General features: G+C 48.4%; 1 protein-coding gene across 1 annotated transcript in view; it reads right to left on the bottom strand.

Annotated features, from left to right (window-relative positions):
* Window positions 1–17,599, bottom strand: part of CSMD1 (CUB and Sushi multiple domains 1) — a 2,075,474-nt gene that overhangs the window by 701,309 nt on the left and 1,356,566 nt on the right. The gene's annotated exons all lie outside the window — the stretch shown is intronic.

Raw genomic sequence — 17,599 nt, 5'->3', positions numbered from 1 at the left:
CAGAGTATGGAGGAAGAATGGAGAAGCACACACTGCAAGATGCTTGAAGTCCAGTGTGAAGTTTCCACAGTCTGTGTTGATTTGGGGAGCCATGTCATCTGCTGGTGTTGGTCCACTGTGCTTCATTAAGTCCAGGATCAACACAGCCATCTACCAGGAGATTTTGGAGCACTTCATGATTCCTTCCACAGATGAGCTTTATGGGGATGCTGACTTCATTTTCCAGCAGGACTTGGCACCTGCCTACACTACCAAAACCTGGTTCAATGACTGTGGGATTACTGTGCTTGATTGGTCAGCAAACTTGCCTGACTTGAACCCCATAGAGAATCTATGGGGCATTGCCAAGAGAAAGATGAGAGACATGAGACCAAACAATGCAGAAGAGCTGAAGGCCGCTATTGAAGCATCCTGGTCTTCCGTAATACCTCAGCAGTGCCACAGGCTGATAGCTTCCATGCCACGCCGCATTGATGCAGTAACTGTTGCAAAAGGGGCCCAAACCAAGTACTGAGTGCATATGCATGCGTATACTTTTCAGAGGTCCGATATTGTTCTACGTACAATCCTTGTTTTATTGATTGCATGTAATATTCTAATTTTCTGAGATTGTGGTTTGAGGTTTGAGGTTTTCATGAGCTGTAAGCCATAATCATCACAATTATGACAAATCACGGCTTGAACTATCTTGCTTTACATGTAATGAGTCTATCTCATATATTAGTTTTACCTTTTAAGTTGCATTACTGAAATAAATGAACTTTTGCACAATATTCTAATTTTTCGAGTTTCACCTGTATTTACTGAAATATATACCTAAGAACTGCAGCACATAATGAAGTAAGATCCTAACCCTAACTAAATGCCAAAAATTATCTTTACACTGGTTTGGCATATATGATATGGCTTAAAAAACACATGCTTAAAAACACAAAACTGCACAAATAAAATAAATAAGGACAGGTCCTGATATTTGAACCTATTTAGATGCTTAGAGATCAACAAACCAACAATCTGACCTGACTTTTCACAGTTCTTAATTGGAGCATTCATATAGAAAAATTAAGATTTTTTTTTTTTTTTCAAAAAATACTTTATTGTTTTAAGAGAAGACAAAAGCATTTAGAGCATGTACAGCCATAGATCACATTCCAAACATAGACATGACATGTTGCTTTCCGTTTCGCAGACAGGACAAATTGTAAACAGTTGTGCAAGACGAAATCATGTAGAACAGTACATCCATCATAAAAAGTAAAATGGTGGATACCAAGAGGAAAATGGATAAAATGATGTTAGTGAATGTTATCTCGTCCTGACTCTCATCAACTTTTTAATGGTAAAGTAGTGTGATGATAGGGGTAAGGGTAAGGAAAGCGTTGGGTAATGATTTTTAAGTAACGGAATAAAACGTTTTTTGCAACAGTTGAACTGTGCAAAGAACATTCCACTCAAAGTGAAACTCTACAAAAAGGGACATTTTTTGAATTTGGATGCAGGGAAAAATGATTGATTTTGGCATGTTTTAATTGTATATATATTATCAGTGTGGCCATTAAGGAAAGTTTAGTTTCTACTCAGAGACGTGACAGATAGGTCACCAGAAAAGGTGTCTTCAATGGAAGATATACCTTCTACTGTTTTTCCAGTGAAAATTATAAAATGCTTGATTTCCACTTATTTTCTGCCCTGGTAACAATGATCACTAGATATTGCTATTTAAGGGCTTCTATGATGTTTTATAAACTTTAGAAGATATTTAAAACCTATTGCATACTTAAAAAACACCACAAAATTATTGATTTATTGATTTTACATCTGTGAAATTTCACTTACCCCACTGACTTGAAAGCCTTTTTCCAAGATGGCACAGTTTTATAAAAAAATCTTCTAATTTATACCACAAGTTCAGGGAAAATTAAAACTCTCAATTTAGCTTATTTGCAATGAGCACCAGGGCAAATAATGAAGATGGATCTTTTCAATTAGTGAACATACAACAATATGAACTTGGTAGAAGATTTAAAGACAGCCAACTCAATTCACAACCATAACATTTTTTACCCAAGGAATATGGAATACTTGCTTTGGGTTTCAGCTTTCAATCCAGCTATAGCTGGTCATTAAGGGGCCTATGTAATAGGTTAAAATTAACATTTCAGTTACTTTTGATATTGTGACATGTTAATAAAGCTGTTCTGAGCTACAATATGTACTCCTTAATTTTTGCAGTATTTGGACTAATGTAAAAATAACCCAGCAAACTCTATTTACTAGAATGTTTGATGTTACATTTAAGAAAGAATCCAGGAATTTTTTTAATGTAATCCACTGAGCTGGCCAGAGCCAACTCTTGAGGGAGTCTATTCCACATTTTCACTGTTTGTAATGTTAGTTATTGTACAAATAGTAAGGCTCCCTTTAGGGGTTAGACTTAGTGTTAGTAATGTGGGGGTTAAGTGTTACAGTTTCAGGGATGAGTGTCAATAAATAGGATTAGAGTTACATTTTAGGGGAGGTTACAAGGATGGAGAAGAATGGAGCTAAACAAACGTCAGGCTTTTCTGGCTATCCATGCTCCCTTGGAGATGTTTCTCTTTATTATTGCCTTGTGGAAGCAGCATGAAATGCAAGGTACTGAGTGAGGAGAATTTTCTCTTAAACAGCTGCTGTCAGAACAAGTGCCCCCATTGGAAGATTTTTCCTCTGTTCCTGTTTTAGTGACAACTCAGATCTTTGGATTTCATTTATTTTGTCCCTGTAACAGTCAGGGGATATCAAGGGAAATAGGAAGGGTTAAACTCCCTAGTGGGGAAAAAGACAGAAATAAACACCTGACATTGGTTTTGACCTTTTCCTGTTACATTTAAAACAAAAAAATTTCCTTTCGATACACTAAAAAGGTAAAAAAAATATGCATTAGGCAAATTATGGCTATTATTCATGAGAGCTGTGCGACTGTTTGAGACATTTGTGTATATATATATTTTTTCCTATGATTACTAGCTCCATCTAGTGGGAAAAATATGGTATTTGGGGATAATAAAAGCATATTAGATTATGACAATGGATGGAGCTGAAGTCGTTCTTTGTTTTGATGCATTTGGTGCAGACACACAGGGGTCTTCAGCTGCCTTGAGTCTGGGTTTTTCATGTAACATTGTATGACCTTTCTGAAGCATATGTGCCTCCAAAGTATGTCTTCTCTCGGTCTAATATATATATACATACACACACTATATATATATATAACCTCATTTTTTAACCTAAATGATAAATCAGGTATTTTTGTGTACCCTGGTTGAGGAAACTACTCAAGTGTTGTTTCTCCTTCCTTATTGTCTCATTTTTTCATGGAAAGACAAATAAAAAGGGCAGCGAGGAAAGGAGTTCTTACACTATTATACAACAGTGATTGCTTATATCATAGAACATGTACATTTTTCAGTTAGTTTTCTTGTACGATTGAAACAGTCATCTCTATATAGAGGAGACACTTGGCAAATTCAAAGAAATTCTCCGTCAGTTTTTAGTGTCTGAACCATTCATCTCTATACTGATGTTGATCAAGGTTACCGTGGTTTAATAAATATGAACATTATTTCTCTTTTAAAATCACTCCTGTGTGACAATTGTCTAGAATAAACACAAGATAAACAGACAAACCAAGGTTTAATAAAGAATTATATAAATTTCTTCGTAAAAAATTTTATGTATTGCTTTGATTAGCATAATATTTCTATATGCTTGAAAGTAAGTCCATTTTTCAAATATAAATGCTTGAATTGCTTGGAAATTAATGTATACTTTTTTAGAATAAAAGTTATTATGGTTGTTGTCAATAATGTTTAATACAACTCACTATCATGCTGGATTAATGACTGTCCACTTATTAAAAAAAACTGTATTCTATACATATATCAGCAAAATTCATTAGTGTGTTTCCTATTTCTTTTCTGTTGAAACTGACACATGTATTTCAGTCTGATTGTACTTTCTGAGAGATAAGTGGGATGGTATGCATGATCAGTCCCAGTATTGTACATTGCATGCAGACGGGAATGTTGATCTGCATCTCCCTTTGGAGAGTTATCAGTGCACGCTTGCTAGTTTTCAAACTGGGCTGTCACTAGGCATGAGCTTTACAGTTGGGGTGAACATGAGATTGACACAAACCCAGCCTGTTTTCAGTACGGAGAACGGGCTAACAAAATGCCAGATTTTCCATCCACCATCTATAAGCTATTCATTTAGTATTGATATCACTACTGCTATTCCCACCAATTTGTTTCAAAACGTAAATAAACTGCCAAGGACTCTAGGAGACATCCTTGATCAATTATGGTGATGACTAGAGATGAGCGAAGAAATGAAAAATTCGATTCGACTGATTCGGCGAATTCGTGGACAATATTCGATTCGAGTCGAATAAATTCGCTGTGAATTTAACTTAAAAAAGGGTGTTTCTAGGCTTCAGAGAGACTTAATATTAGTGCAGAACACTGTACCTTTAATTTAAATGCCCTTGGAGTCTGCTGGGGAAGAGAAATAATACTGTCAGTCAGTATGACATGCAGATGAGTGCCGTCGATCTTAGAATCACCGCACACTTCACTCATTTGGGCAGTCACGGGGCCAAAACCAGAGTGTGGAGCCACAGTGTGGCGGTGGAGGCAGCAGCAATGGGAGGCCATACAGCACCCTATGACAAAAATGGAAACCACCAGCAGTGTGAGGAGACCTGAAAGTGGCACATGGCAGAGTGTGGCGATAGAGACAGCAGCAATGGGAGGCCGTACAGGGACCCATGACACACTCTGGACCTGGCAGCAGCATGAGGAGGCGGTACAGGGGCCCATGACAGATTACGGGCCTGGCAGCAGCATGAGGAGTCGGTACAGGGGCCCATGGCAGATTACGGGCCTGGCAGCAGCAATGGGAGGCCGTACAGGGACCCATGACACACTCTGGACCTGGCAGCAGCATGGGGAGGCGGTACAGGGGCCCATGACAGATTACGGGCCTGGCAGCAGCATGAGGAGTCGGTACGGGGGCCCATGACACACTCTGGACCTGGCAGCAGCATGAGGAGGCGGTACAGGGGCGCATGACAGATTACGAGCCTGGCAGCAGCAACTTGGACAGGAGGACGTTCAGCTTCTGCACCGTCGGGTGCGTGCTCGCAAACTGTTGTCTCTTGGAAACGGATTCCAAGAAAGACTGCTGACGGAATCCGTGAAGAGGAGTAGCAGGAGAAGGAGCATCTGAACGAGCGGAATATGCCAACAAGCGACAACAGTGGCCCATGACAGATTACGGGCCTGGCAGCAGCATGAGGAGTCGGTACGGGGGCCCATGGCAGATTACGGGCCTGGCAGCAGCTATGGGAGGCCCGTAATCTGCCAGCACCCTATGACAAAAAATGGAACCCACCAGCAGTGTGAGGAGACCTGAAAGTGGCACATGGCAGAGTGTGGCGATGGAGACAGCAGCAATGGGAGGCCGTACAGGGACCCATGAGAGACTCTGGACCTGGCAGCAGCATGAGGAGGCGGTATAGGGGCCCATGGCAGATTAGGGGCCTGGCAGCAGCTATGGGAGGCCCGTAATCTGCCAGCACCCTATGACAAAAAATGGAACACACCAGCAGTGTGAGGAGACCTGAAAGTGGCACATGGCAGAGTGTGGCGATGGAGGCAGCAGCAATGGGAGGCCGTACAGGGACCCATGAGAGACTCTGGACTTGGCAGCAGCATGAGGAGGCGGTATAGGGGCCCATGGCAGATTAGGGGCCTGGCAGCAGCTATGGGAGGCCCGTAATCTGCCAGCACCCTATGACAAAAAATGGAACACACCAGCAGTGTGAGGAGACCTGAAAGTGGCACATGTTTGGGGCATGATTCATGGCGGATTTAGTCAGTTGTGTCAGGAACTGGTGGTTTGAAATCCAGACTAATCCACGCCTGATTCATTTTCACAAACGTGAGTCTCTCCACACTTTGGGTGGACAGTCGTGTCCTCCGCGGAGTTGCAATACCTCCTGCCGCACTAAACACGCGCTCCGATGCCACGCTACTGGCCGGGCATGACAGCCTTTCAAGGGCAAATTCAGCTAGTTGGGGCCAAAGGTCAAGTTTCGTTGCCCAGTAGTCAAGGGGATTGTCTACCTCGGTTGGCAGGGTGCTGTCCAAGTAGGCCTAAGCCTGTTGTTTGAGGTCCTGCTCCAGGTCCACCTGATGCTGCTGCTGCTGCTGCGGCTGGTTAGTAGTTTCCTCACTGCGCTGGTGAAGAAAGCTACTCATCATCGACTGCAGACTGAGGCAGCCGCTGCTGGTGGAGCTGCCACTGCTCCTACCACCCCACCCCTCCCCTGCTGCCATGGCAGCGGAACACGAGCGCACAGGGCCCACAGTGTCTGAGGATGGACGTTGGCGCAGACAGGCAGAGACCAGCTGACTACATAGGTGTTTTTTATAGTACGTTATTTTGGCCTCCCTCTCAGCAGGTGTGAAAAAGGCCACCATTTTTGAACGGTAGCGAGGGTCCAACAAGGTGGACAGCCAAAAGTCATCCCTCTGTCTGATGGTTATTATTCGGCTGTCGCTACGCAAGCAACCGAGCATGCTATGGGCCATTTGTGCCAAGGAATGCGAGGGACTCCCTGCCTCCATCTCCACAGCATACTGCCACGGTGCGTCTAGGTCCTCTGTCTCCTCTTCCTCCTCCTCTACCAGATGCTCCTGCTCCTCCACTCCTGTCCGCTGAGTGGAAAAACCACCCATTTCACTCAATAATTCCTGAGCACCAATGTCCTCCTCTACCTCCTCCTCTTCTTCCAGTCCTGCCCCCACAGGGGCCATGTGGCGTTGAGATCTGTGCGCCACGTCTACCGCACCCTGACCAGCCATTGTTAACAGCATTTGTTCCAGGACGTGCAACAGAGGAATGACGTCGTTCATCCCATAGTCCTGCCGACTCACGAATAGCGTGGCCTCCTCAAAGGGCCAGAGCAAGCGCAGGTGTCACGCATGAGCTGCCAATGGCTGACATCTAAGTTACACAGGGAGTACCTTTATCTGCTTTTAACATCAGGAAATCTGTGATGGCCTTTTGCTGTTCGTAAAGGCGGTCTAACATATGTAGGGTTGAATTCCACCTTGTTGCAACGTCACAGCATGAGGAGTCGGTATAGGGGCCCATGGCAGATTAGGGGCCTGGCAGCAGTTATGGGAGGCCCATAATCTGCCAGCACCCTATGACAAAAAATGGAACACACCAGCAGTGTGAGGAGACCTGAAAGTGGCACATGGCAGAGTGTGGCGATGGAGACAGCAGCAATGGGAGGCCGTACAGGGACCCATGAGAGACTCTGGACCTGGCAGCAGCATGAGGAGGCGGTATATAGGGGCCTACGGCAGATTAGGGGCCTGGCAGCAGCTATAGGAGGCCCGTAATCTGCCAGCACCCTATGTCAAAAAATTAAACACACCAGCAGTGTGAAGAGACCTGAAAGTGGCACATGGCAGCAGAGTGTGGCGATGGAGACAGCAGCAATGGGAGGCCGTACAGGGACCCATGAGAGACTCTAGACTTGGCAGCAGCATGAGGAGGCGGTATATAGGGGCCCATGGCAGATTAGGGGCCTGGCAGCAGCTATGTGAGGCCCGTAATCTGCCTGCACCCTATGTCAAAAAATTAAACACACCAGCAGTGTGAAGAGACCTGAAAGTGGCACATGGCAGCAGAGTGTGGCGATGGAGACAGCAGCAATGGGAGGCCGTACAGGGACCCATGAGAGACTCTAGACTTGGCAGCAGCATGAGGAGGCGGTATATAGGGGCCCATGGCAGATTAGGGGCCTGGCAGCAGCTATGTGAGGCCCGTAATCTGCCTGCACCCTATGTCAAAAAATTAAACACACCAGCAGTGTGAAGAGACCTGAAAGTGGCACATGGCAGCAGAGTGTGGCGATGGAGACAGCAGCAATGGGAGGCCGTACAGGGACCATGACAGACTCTGGACTTGGCAGCAGCATGAGGAGGCGGTATATAGGGGCCCATGGCAGATTAGGGGCCTGGCAGCAGCTATGTGAGGCCCGTAATCTGCCTGCACCCTATGTCAAAAAATTTAACACACCAGCAGTGTGAAGAGACCTGAAAGTGGCACATGGCAGCAGAGTGTGGCGATGGAGACAGCAGCAATGGGAGGCCGTACAGGGACCATGACAGACTCTGGACTTGGCAGCAGCATGAGGAGGCGGTATATAGGGGCCCATGGCAGATTAGGGGCCTGGCAGCAGCTATGTGAGGCCCGTAATCTGCCTGCAACCTATGTCAAAAAATTTAACACACCAGCAGTGTGAAGAGACCTGAAAGTGGCACATGGCAGCAGAGTGTGGCGATGGAGACAGCAGCAATGGGAGGCCGTACAGGGACCATGACAGACTCTGGACTTGGCAGCAGCATGAGGAGGCGGTATATAGGGGCCCATGGCAGATTAGGGGCCTGGCAGCAGCTATGTGAGGCCCGTAATCTGCCTGCACCCTATGTCAAAAAATTTAACACACCAGCAGTGTGAAGAGACCTGAAAGTGGCACATGGCAGCAGAGTGTGGCGATGGAGACAGCAGCAATGGGAGGCCGTACAGGGACCATGACAGACTCTGGACTTGGCAGCAGCATGAGGAGGCGGTATATAGGGGCCCATGGCAGATTAGGGGCCTGGCAGCAGCTATGTGAGGCCCGTAATCTGCCTGCAACCTATGTCAAAAAATTTAACACACCAGCAGTGTGAAGAGACCTGAAAGTGGCACATGGCAGCAGAGTGTGGCGATGGAGACAGCAGCAATGGGAGGCCGTACAGGGACCATGACAGACTCTGGACTTGGCAGCAGCATGAGGAGGCGGTATATAGGGGCCCATGGCAGATTAGGGGCCTGGCAGCAGCTATGTGAGGCCCGTAATCTGCCTGCAACCTATGTCAAAAAATTTAACACACCAGCAGTGTGAAGAGACCTGAAAGTGGCACATGGCAGCAGAGTGTGGCGATGGAGACAGCAGCAATGGGAGGCCGTACAGGGACCATGACAGACTCTGGACTTGGCAGCAGCATGAGGAGGCGGTATATAGGGGCCCATGGCAGATTAGGGGCCTGGCAGCAGCTATGTGAGGCCCGTAATCTGCCTGCACCCTATGTCAAAAAATTTAACACACCAGCAGTGTGAAGAGACCTGAAAGTGGCACATGGCAGCAGAGTGTGGCGATGGAGACAGCAGCAATGGGAGGCCGTACAGGGACCATGACAGACTCTGGACTTGGCAGCAGCATGAGGAGGCGGTATATAGGGGCCCATGGCAGATTAGGGGCCTGGCAGCAGCTATGGGAGGCCCGTAATCTGCCAGCACCCTATGTCAAAAAATTTAACACACCAGCAGTGTGAAGAGACCTGAAAGTGGCACATGGCATGAGAGACTCTGGACCTGGCAGCAGCAGGAGGAGGCGGTATAGGGGCCCATGGCTGATTAGGGGCCTGGCAGCAGCTATGTGAGGCCCGTTATCTTGCAGCACCCTATGTCAAAAAATTTAACACACCAGCAGTGTGAAGAGACCTGAAAGTGGCACATGGCAGCAGAGTGTGGCGATGGAGACAGCAGCAATGGGAGGCCGTACAGGGACCCATGAGAGACTCTGGACCTGGCAGCAGCAGGAGGAGGTGGTATATAGGGGCCCATGGCAGATTAGGGGCCTGGCAGCAGCTATGTGAGGCCCGTAATCTGCCTGCACCCTATGTCAAAAAATTTAACACACCAGCAGTGTGAAGAGACCTGAAAGTGGCACATGGCAGCAGAGTGTGGCGATGGAGACAGCAGCAATGGGAGGCCGTACAGGGACCATGACAGACTCTGGACTTGGCAGCAGCATGAGGAGGCGGTATATAGGGGCCCATGGCAGATTAGGGGCCTGGCAGCAGCTATGTGAGGCCCGTAATCTGCCTGCACCCTATGTCAAAAAATTTAACACACCAGCAGTGTGAAGAGACCTGAAAGTGGCACATGGCAGCAGAGTGTGGCGATGGAGACAGCAGCAATGGGAGGCCGTACAGGGACCCATGAGAGACTCTAGACTTGGCAGCAGCATGAGGAGGCGGTATATAGGGGCCCATGGCAGATTAGGGGCCTGGCAGCAGCTATGTGAGGCCCGTAATCTGCCTGCACCCTATGTCAAAAAATTAAACACACCAGCAGTGTGAAGAGACCTGAAAGTGGCACATGGCAGCAGAGTGTGGCGATGGAGACAGCAGCAATGGGAGGCCGTACAGGGACCCATGAGAGACTCTAGACTTGGCAGCAGCATGAGGAGGCGGTATATAGGGGCCCATGGCAGATTAGGGGCCTGGCAGCAGCTATGTGAGGCCCGTAATCTGCCTGCACCCTATGTCAAAAAATTAAACACACCAGCAGTGTGAAGAGACCTGAAAGTGGCACATGGCAGCAGAGTGTGGCGATGGAGACAGCAGCAATGGGAGGCCGTACAGGGACCATGACAGACTCTGGACTTGGCAGCAGCATGAGGAGGCGGTATATAGGGGCCCATGGCAGATTAGGGGCCTGGCAGCAGCTATGTGAGGCCCGTAATCTGCCTGCACCCTATGTCAAAAAATTTAACACACCAGCAGTGTGAAGAGACCTGAAAGTGGCACATGGCAGCAGAGTGTGGCGATGGAGACAGCAGCAATGGGAGGCCGTACAGGGACCATGACAGACTCTGGACTTGGCAGCAGCATGAGGAGGCGGTATATAGGGGCCCATGGCAGATTAGGGGCCTGGCAGCAGCTATGGGAGGCCCGTAATCTGCCAGCACCCTATGTCAAAAAATTTAACACACCAGCAGTGTGAAGAGACCTGAAAGTGGCACATGGCATGAGAGACTCTGGACCTGGCAGCAGCAGGAGGAGGTGGTATATAGGGGCCTATGGCAGATTAGGGGCCTGGCAGCAGCTATAGGAGGCCCGTAATCTGCCAGCACCCTATGTCAAAAAATTCAACACACCAGCAGTGTGAGGAGACCTGAAAGTGGCACATGTTTGAGGCATGATTCATGGCGGATTTAGTCAGTTGTGTCAGGAACTGGTGGTTTGAAATCCAGACTAATCCACGCCTGATTCATTTTCACAAACGTGAGTCTCTCCACACTTTGGGTGGACAGTCGTGTCCTCCGCGGAGTTACAATACCTCCTGCCGCACTAAACACGCGCTCCGATGCCACGCTACTGGCCGGGCATGACAGCCTTTCAAGGGCAAATTCAGCTAGTTGGGGCCAAAGGTCAAGTTTCGTTGCCCAGTAGTCAAGGGGATTGTCTACCTCGGTTGGCAGGGTGCTGTCCAAGTAGGCCCAAGCCTGTTGTTTGAGCTCCTGCTCCAGGTCCACCTGATGCTGCTGCTGCTGCTGCGGCTGGTTAGTAGTTTCCTCACTGCGCTGGTGAAGAAAGCTACTCATCATCGACTGCAGACTGAGGCAGCCGCTGCTGGTGGAGCTGCCACTGCTCCTACCACCCCACCCCTCCCCTGCTGCCATGCCAGCGGAACGCGAGCGCACAGGGCCCACAGTGTCTGAGGATGGACGATGGCGCACAAAGGCAGAGACCAACTGACTACATAGGTGGTTTTTATAGTACGTAATTTTGGCCTCCCTCTCAGCAGGTGTGAAAAAGGCCACCATTTTGGACCGGTAGCGAGGGTCCAACAAGGTGGACAGCCAAAAGTCATCCCTCTGTCTGATGGTTATTATTCGGCTGTCGCTACGCAAGCAACCGAGCATGCTATGGGCCATTTGTGCCAAGGAATGCGAGGGACTCCCTGCCTCCATCTCCACAGCATACTGCCACGGTGCGTCTGGGTCCTCTGTCTCCTCCTCCTCCTCCTCTACCAGATGCTCCTGCTCCTCCACTCCTGTCCGCTGAGTGGAAAAACCACCCATTTCACTCAATAATTCCTGAGCACAAATGTCCTCCTCTACCTCCTCCTCTTCTTCCTGTCCTGCCCCCACAGGGGTCATGTGGCGTTGAGATCTGTGCGCCACGTCTACCGCACCCTGACCAGCCATTGTTAACAGCATTTGTTCCAGGACGTGCAACAGAGGAATGACGTCGTTCATCCCATAGTCCTGCCGACTCACGAATAGCGTGGCCTCCTCAAAGGGCCTGAGCAAGCGGCAGGTGTCACGCATGAGCTGCCAATGGCTGACATCTAAGTTACACAGGGGAGTACCTTTATCCGCTTGTAACATCAGGAAATCGGTGATGGCCTTTCGCTGCTCGTAAAGGCGGTCTAACATGTGTAGGGTTGAATTCCACCTTGTTGCAACGTCGCAGATCAGGCGATGCTGTGGAATTCCGTTCTGACGCTGCAGCTCAATGAGGGTGTTCTTTGCGGTGTAGGAATGGCTGAAATGCATGCACAGTTTACGTGACATTTTAAGGATGTCTTGCAGTGGGATGGTGGATTTTAGGAACCGCTTGACAACCAGATTGAACACGTGAGCCATGCATGGCGCATGGCACAACCTTCCTTGACGCAGAGCAGACACCATGTTCTTTCCGTTGTCAGTCAACATGGTTCCGATTTTTAGTTTGCGCGGAGACAGCCATCTGTCGATTTCTCTGTTCATTACACTCAGCAGTTCCTCCCCTGTGTGACTACGTTCGCCAAGGCATACCAGGTGCAGCACAGCGTGACACCGTTGCGCCCTGCACATGTGATATGCCGGTCGGGTAATGGGACTTGGCACGGGGGTGGCGGCTGAGGACACGGCGGAAAAAGAGGTGGTAGAGGCGGACATGCTTGCTGGACCAAGGACGTGCAAACGTGGAGGCAAAAGCGTCGTGACCTGTCCAAGTTGCTGGTGCGGCTGTGCCGGCACCACGTTCACCCAGTGGGCCGTAAATGACATGTACTGTCCCTGACCGTAGTTACAGCTCCACACGTCGGCGCTGCCGTGCACTTTGGCAGAGACCGACATGCTCAAAGACTGGCCCACCATCTCTTCTACATGTGAATGCAGGGCTGGCACTGCCTTTTGGGCAAAGAAATGACGGCTTGGCACTCTCCACCGCGGCGCGGCACAAGCCATCATTTCTCGGAAAGGTGCTGAGTCCACCAGTTGGAAAGGGAGGGACTGCAGCACCAGCAACTTGGACAGGAGGACGTTCAGCTTTTGCACCGTCGGGTGCGTGCTCGCAAACTGTTGTCTCTTGGATACGGATTCCAAGAAAGACTGTTGACGGAATCCGAGAAGAGGAGTAGCAGGAGAAGGAGCATCTGAACGAGCGGAAGATGCCAATGAGCGACAACTCCCCTCAGCAGAGGTGTTGGAGCCTTGACTGGCTGATAGAGGGCGATTGACGACGTCGGGTGACGGAGCAAGTAACGGAGCGGGTGATGGAGCGGGGGCTGGGGCAGGCAGAACCGCCGTATGTTTATCACGGTTTTCCCAGGCCACCGAATGGTGACGCTGCATATGCTGACGCAACGCTGTAGTCCCAACATGGGCCCCCTGGCCACGCTTGCATTTCTGGCCACATAGTCGACATACGGCTACGTTTACTTCCTCGGGCGGCTTGAGGAAAAATTGCCACACCACCGAGTAGGAAACTTTGCCCCCGCTACTCTTCACTGGCTGACTGCTACTTCCTCCGTGCGCACCGGCACCACTACTGGCCGTGGTGGTAGGCTGCAGTGGAGCTGGTGCTCTACTCCGTGGACGTTTGGCTCCACTGACACTGATGCGACCCTGCTGCTGTCTCCTGGGCAACCCACCGACTGTTTTGCTCGCTGCCAAGCTGCCACCCTCTTCTCCTGATGATGCGGAAGAAATTGCCTGATGACGACGAGGCTGCCAAGTGCGATCAACCTCCTCATCATCAAGTAGGGTCTCCGCCTCACTACTAGCCCCCTCGGCTGCGTCTGGGTCAGGAGACAGACCTGTCTCTAGACCGGCTACCGAGCCACTCTCCTCGCCAGTACTTGTTCGCTTGGCTGCTGAAAAGGCCGATGTCTCCCCCCGTTCCTGACCGCCCTCTGTTAGCTCTTCCTCACTGTACAGTGGGGCTGAGCCCACAGCATGCGATACTTCGCTTGGTGAGGGAACAGCAAAGGACAGGGGCAGGTAGAGGACACGTGATTTCAGTGGGCTTGCTCCCGGGCCATGCCAACTAACGGTTGTGTCTGACGTACCCACCGACCGTTGGCTGTAGGTGTCAGAGGTGACCTGGGAAGAGGAAGACGACCGAGCCAACCAATCAATGACGGCAGGGTTGTCGGTGGAGACACGACCGCTGGATGACACCGGGAGCACTGGCCTCTGGCTGCGAATACTGCTGCCTCGACCCCTTCCTCTGCTGCCACGTCTGCTCGCTCCTAAAACATTGCCTCCTCTGCCACTCCTCTGCATGTTGTCTGACATACTATTTAATTCAACGATTAGGTGTCCCTGAGTAACAATTCTCTGGCACTCAGTAACAATTCTGTCTGTCCCTGAGTATGAATTCTGTGGCCCTGAGTAACAATTCTGTGTCTGTGCGAGTAACAATTCTGTGTCTGTGCGAGTAACAATTCTGTGTCTGTGCAAGTAACAATTTTGTGTCTGTGCGAGTAACAATTCTCTGGCACTCAGTAACAATTCTGTCTGTCCCTGAGTAACAATTCTCTGGCACTCAGTAACAATTCTGTCTGTCCCTGAGTAACAATTCTCTGGCACTCAGTAACAATTCTGTCTGTCCCTGAGTAACAATTCTCTGGCACTCAGTAACAATTCTGTCTGTCCCTGAGTAACAATTCTCTGGCACTCAGTAACAATTCTGTCTGTCCCTGAGTATGAATTCTGTGGCCCTGAGTAACAATTCTGTGTCTGCGCGAGTAACAATTCTGTGTCTGTGCAAGTAACAATTTTGTGTCTGTGCGAGTAACAATTCTCTGGCACTCAGTAACAATTCTGTCTGTCCCTGAGTATGAATTCTGTGGCCCTGAGTAACAATTCTGTCTCTGTGCGAGTAACAATTCTGTGTCTGTGCAAGTAACAATTTTGTGTCTGTGAGAGTAACAATTCTCTGGCACTCAGTAACAATTCTGTCTGTCCCTGAGTAACAATTCTCTGGCACTCAGTAACAATTCTGTCTGTCCCTGAGTATGAATTCTGTGGCCCTGAGTAACAATTGTGTGTCTGTGCAAGTAACAATTCTGTGTCTGTGCAAGTAACAATTTTGTGTCTGTGAGAGTAACAATTCTCTGGCACTCAGTAACAATTCTGTCTGTCCCTGAGTAACAATTCTCTGGCACTCAGTAACAATTCTGTCTGTCCCTGAGTATGAATTCTGTGGCCCTGAGTAACAATTGTGTGTCTGTGCAAGTAACAATTCTGTGTCTGTGCAAGTAACAATTTTGTGTCTGTGAGAGTAACAATTCTCTGGCACTCAGTAACAATTCTGTCTGTCCCTGAGTAACAATTCTCTGGCACTCAGTAACAATTCTGTCTGTCCCTGAGTAACAATTCTGTCTGTCCCTGAGTATGAATTCTGTGGCCCTGAGTAAGAATTCTCTGGCACTCAGTAACAATTCTGTCTGTCCCTGAGTATGAATTCTGTGGCCCTGAGTAACAATTGTGTGTCTGTGCAAGTAACAATTCTGTGTCTGTGCAAGTAACAATTTTGTGTCTGTGAGAGTAACAATTCTCTGGCACTCAGTAACAATTCTGTCTGTCCCTGAGTAACAATTCTCTGGCACTCAGTAACAATTCTGTCTGTCCCTGAGTATGAATTCTGTGGCCCTGAGTAACAATTCTGTCTCTGTGCGAGTAACAATTCTGTGTCTGTGCAAGTAACAATTTTGTGTCTGTGAGAGTAACAATTCTCTGGCACTCAGTAACAATTCTGTCTGTCCCTGAGTAAGAATTCTCTGGCACTCAGTAACAATTCTGTCTGTCCCTGAGTAACAATTCTCTGGCACTCAGTAACAATTCTGTCTGTCCCTGAGTAACAATTCTGTCTGTCCCTGAGTATGAATTCTGTGGCCCTGAGTAAGAATTCTCTGGCACTCAGTAACAATTCTGTCTGTCCCTGAGTATGAATTCTGTGGCCCTGAGTAACAATTGTGTGTCTGTGCAAGTAACAATTCTGTGTCTGTGCAAGTAACAATTTTGTGTCTGTGAGAGTAACAATTCTCTGGCACTCAGTAACAATTCTGTCTGTCCCTGAGTAACAATTCTCTGGCACTCAGTAACAATTCTGTCTGTCCCTGAGTATGAATTCTGTGGCCCTGAGTAACAATTCTGTCTCTGTGCGAGTAACAATTCTGTGTCTGTGCAAGTAACAATTTTGTGTCTGTGAGAGTAACAATTCTCTGGCACTCAGTAACAATTCTGTCTGTCCCTGAGTAAGAATTCTCTGGCACTCAGTAACAATTCTGTCTGTCCCTGAGTAACAATTCTCTGGCACTCAGTAACAATTCTGTCTGTCCCTGAGTAACAATTCTGTCTGTCCCTGAGTATGAATTCTGTGGCCCTGAGTAAGAATTCTCTGGCACTCAGTAACAATTCTGTCTGTCCCTGAGTATGAATTCTGTGGCCCTGAGTAACAATTGTGTGTCTGTGCAAGTAACAATTCTGTGTCTGTGCAAGTAACAATTTTGTGTCTGTGAGAGTAACAATTCTCTGGCACTCAGTAACAATTCTGTCTGTCCCTGAGTAACAATTCTCTGGCACTCAGTAACAATTCTGTCTGTCCCTGAGTAACAATTCTCTGGCACTCAGTAACAATTCTGTCTGTCCCTGAGTAACAATTCTCTGGCACTCAGTAACAATTCTGTCTGTCCCTGAGTAACAATTCTCTGGCACTCAGTAACAATTCTGTCTGTCCCTGAGTAACAATTCTGTCTGTCCCTGAGAATGAATTCTGTGGCCCTGAGTAAGAATTCTCTGGCACTCAGTAACAATTCTGTCTGTCCCTGAGTAACAATTCTCTGGCACTCAGTAACAATTCTGTCTGTCCCTGAGTAAAAATTCTGTGGCCCTAATAACGTTTCTGTGGCCCTAAGTAACAATTCTCTGGCACTGAGTAACAATTCTGTCTGTCCCTGAGTATGAATTCTGTGGCCCTAACTAGCGTTTCTTTGTCCCTAAATAACGATTCTGTGGCCCTCATTAACAAGTCTGTGTCCCTGAGTAATGGTTCTCTGTCCCTAAGTAACTTCTCTCTGTCCCCAATTCTCGTTTCTGTGGCCCTAACTCTGTCCCTGTCCCTAGTACAGAGCGGTCTGCCTCTGTTCAATGACTGCAGGCAAATGAAGATTTCCAAAATGGCCGCTATATATACCTCGACCATTACACAGTGCTGGCTGGCTGGCTGCTGATTGGCTGATGCGATCACATGTCGTTGAGGAATGCATTATGGGGCAGCGCGCCTTGTCTGCGCGCCTTCCCCGACATCCCCGCTCCGTCGCCGCACATGTCAGCCGCCATTTTCTGAAAAATTTCGATTCGCGCGTCCGAATTAGGCTGTTTTTCGGATTCGGCACGAATCGAAATTTTTCCGATATTCGACTCGAATTCCAC

The sequence above is a fragment of the Staurois parvus genome, unplaced genomic scaffold (assembly GCF_062004578.1).
Source record: "Staurois parvus isolate SC_StPar_1 unplaced genomic scaffold, SC_StPar_1.0 ptg000226l, whole genome shotgun sequence".
In the NCBI taxonomy this organism is placed as follows: Eukaryota; Metazoa; Chordata; class Amphibia; order Anura; family Ranidae; genus Staurois; species Staurois parvus.
The sequence above is the reverse complement of the archived record's forward strand: the minus strand, read 5'-3'. Positions and strand labels throughout refer to the sequence as shown.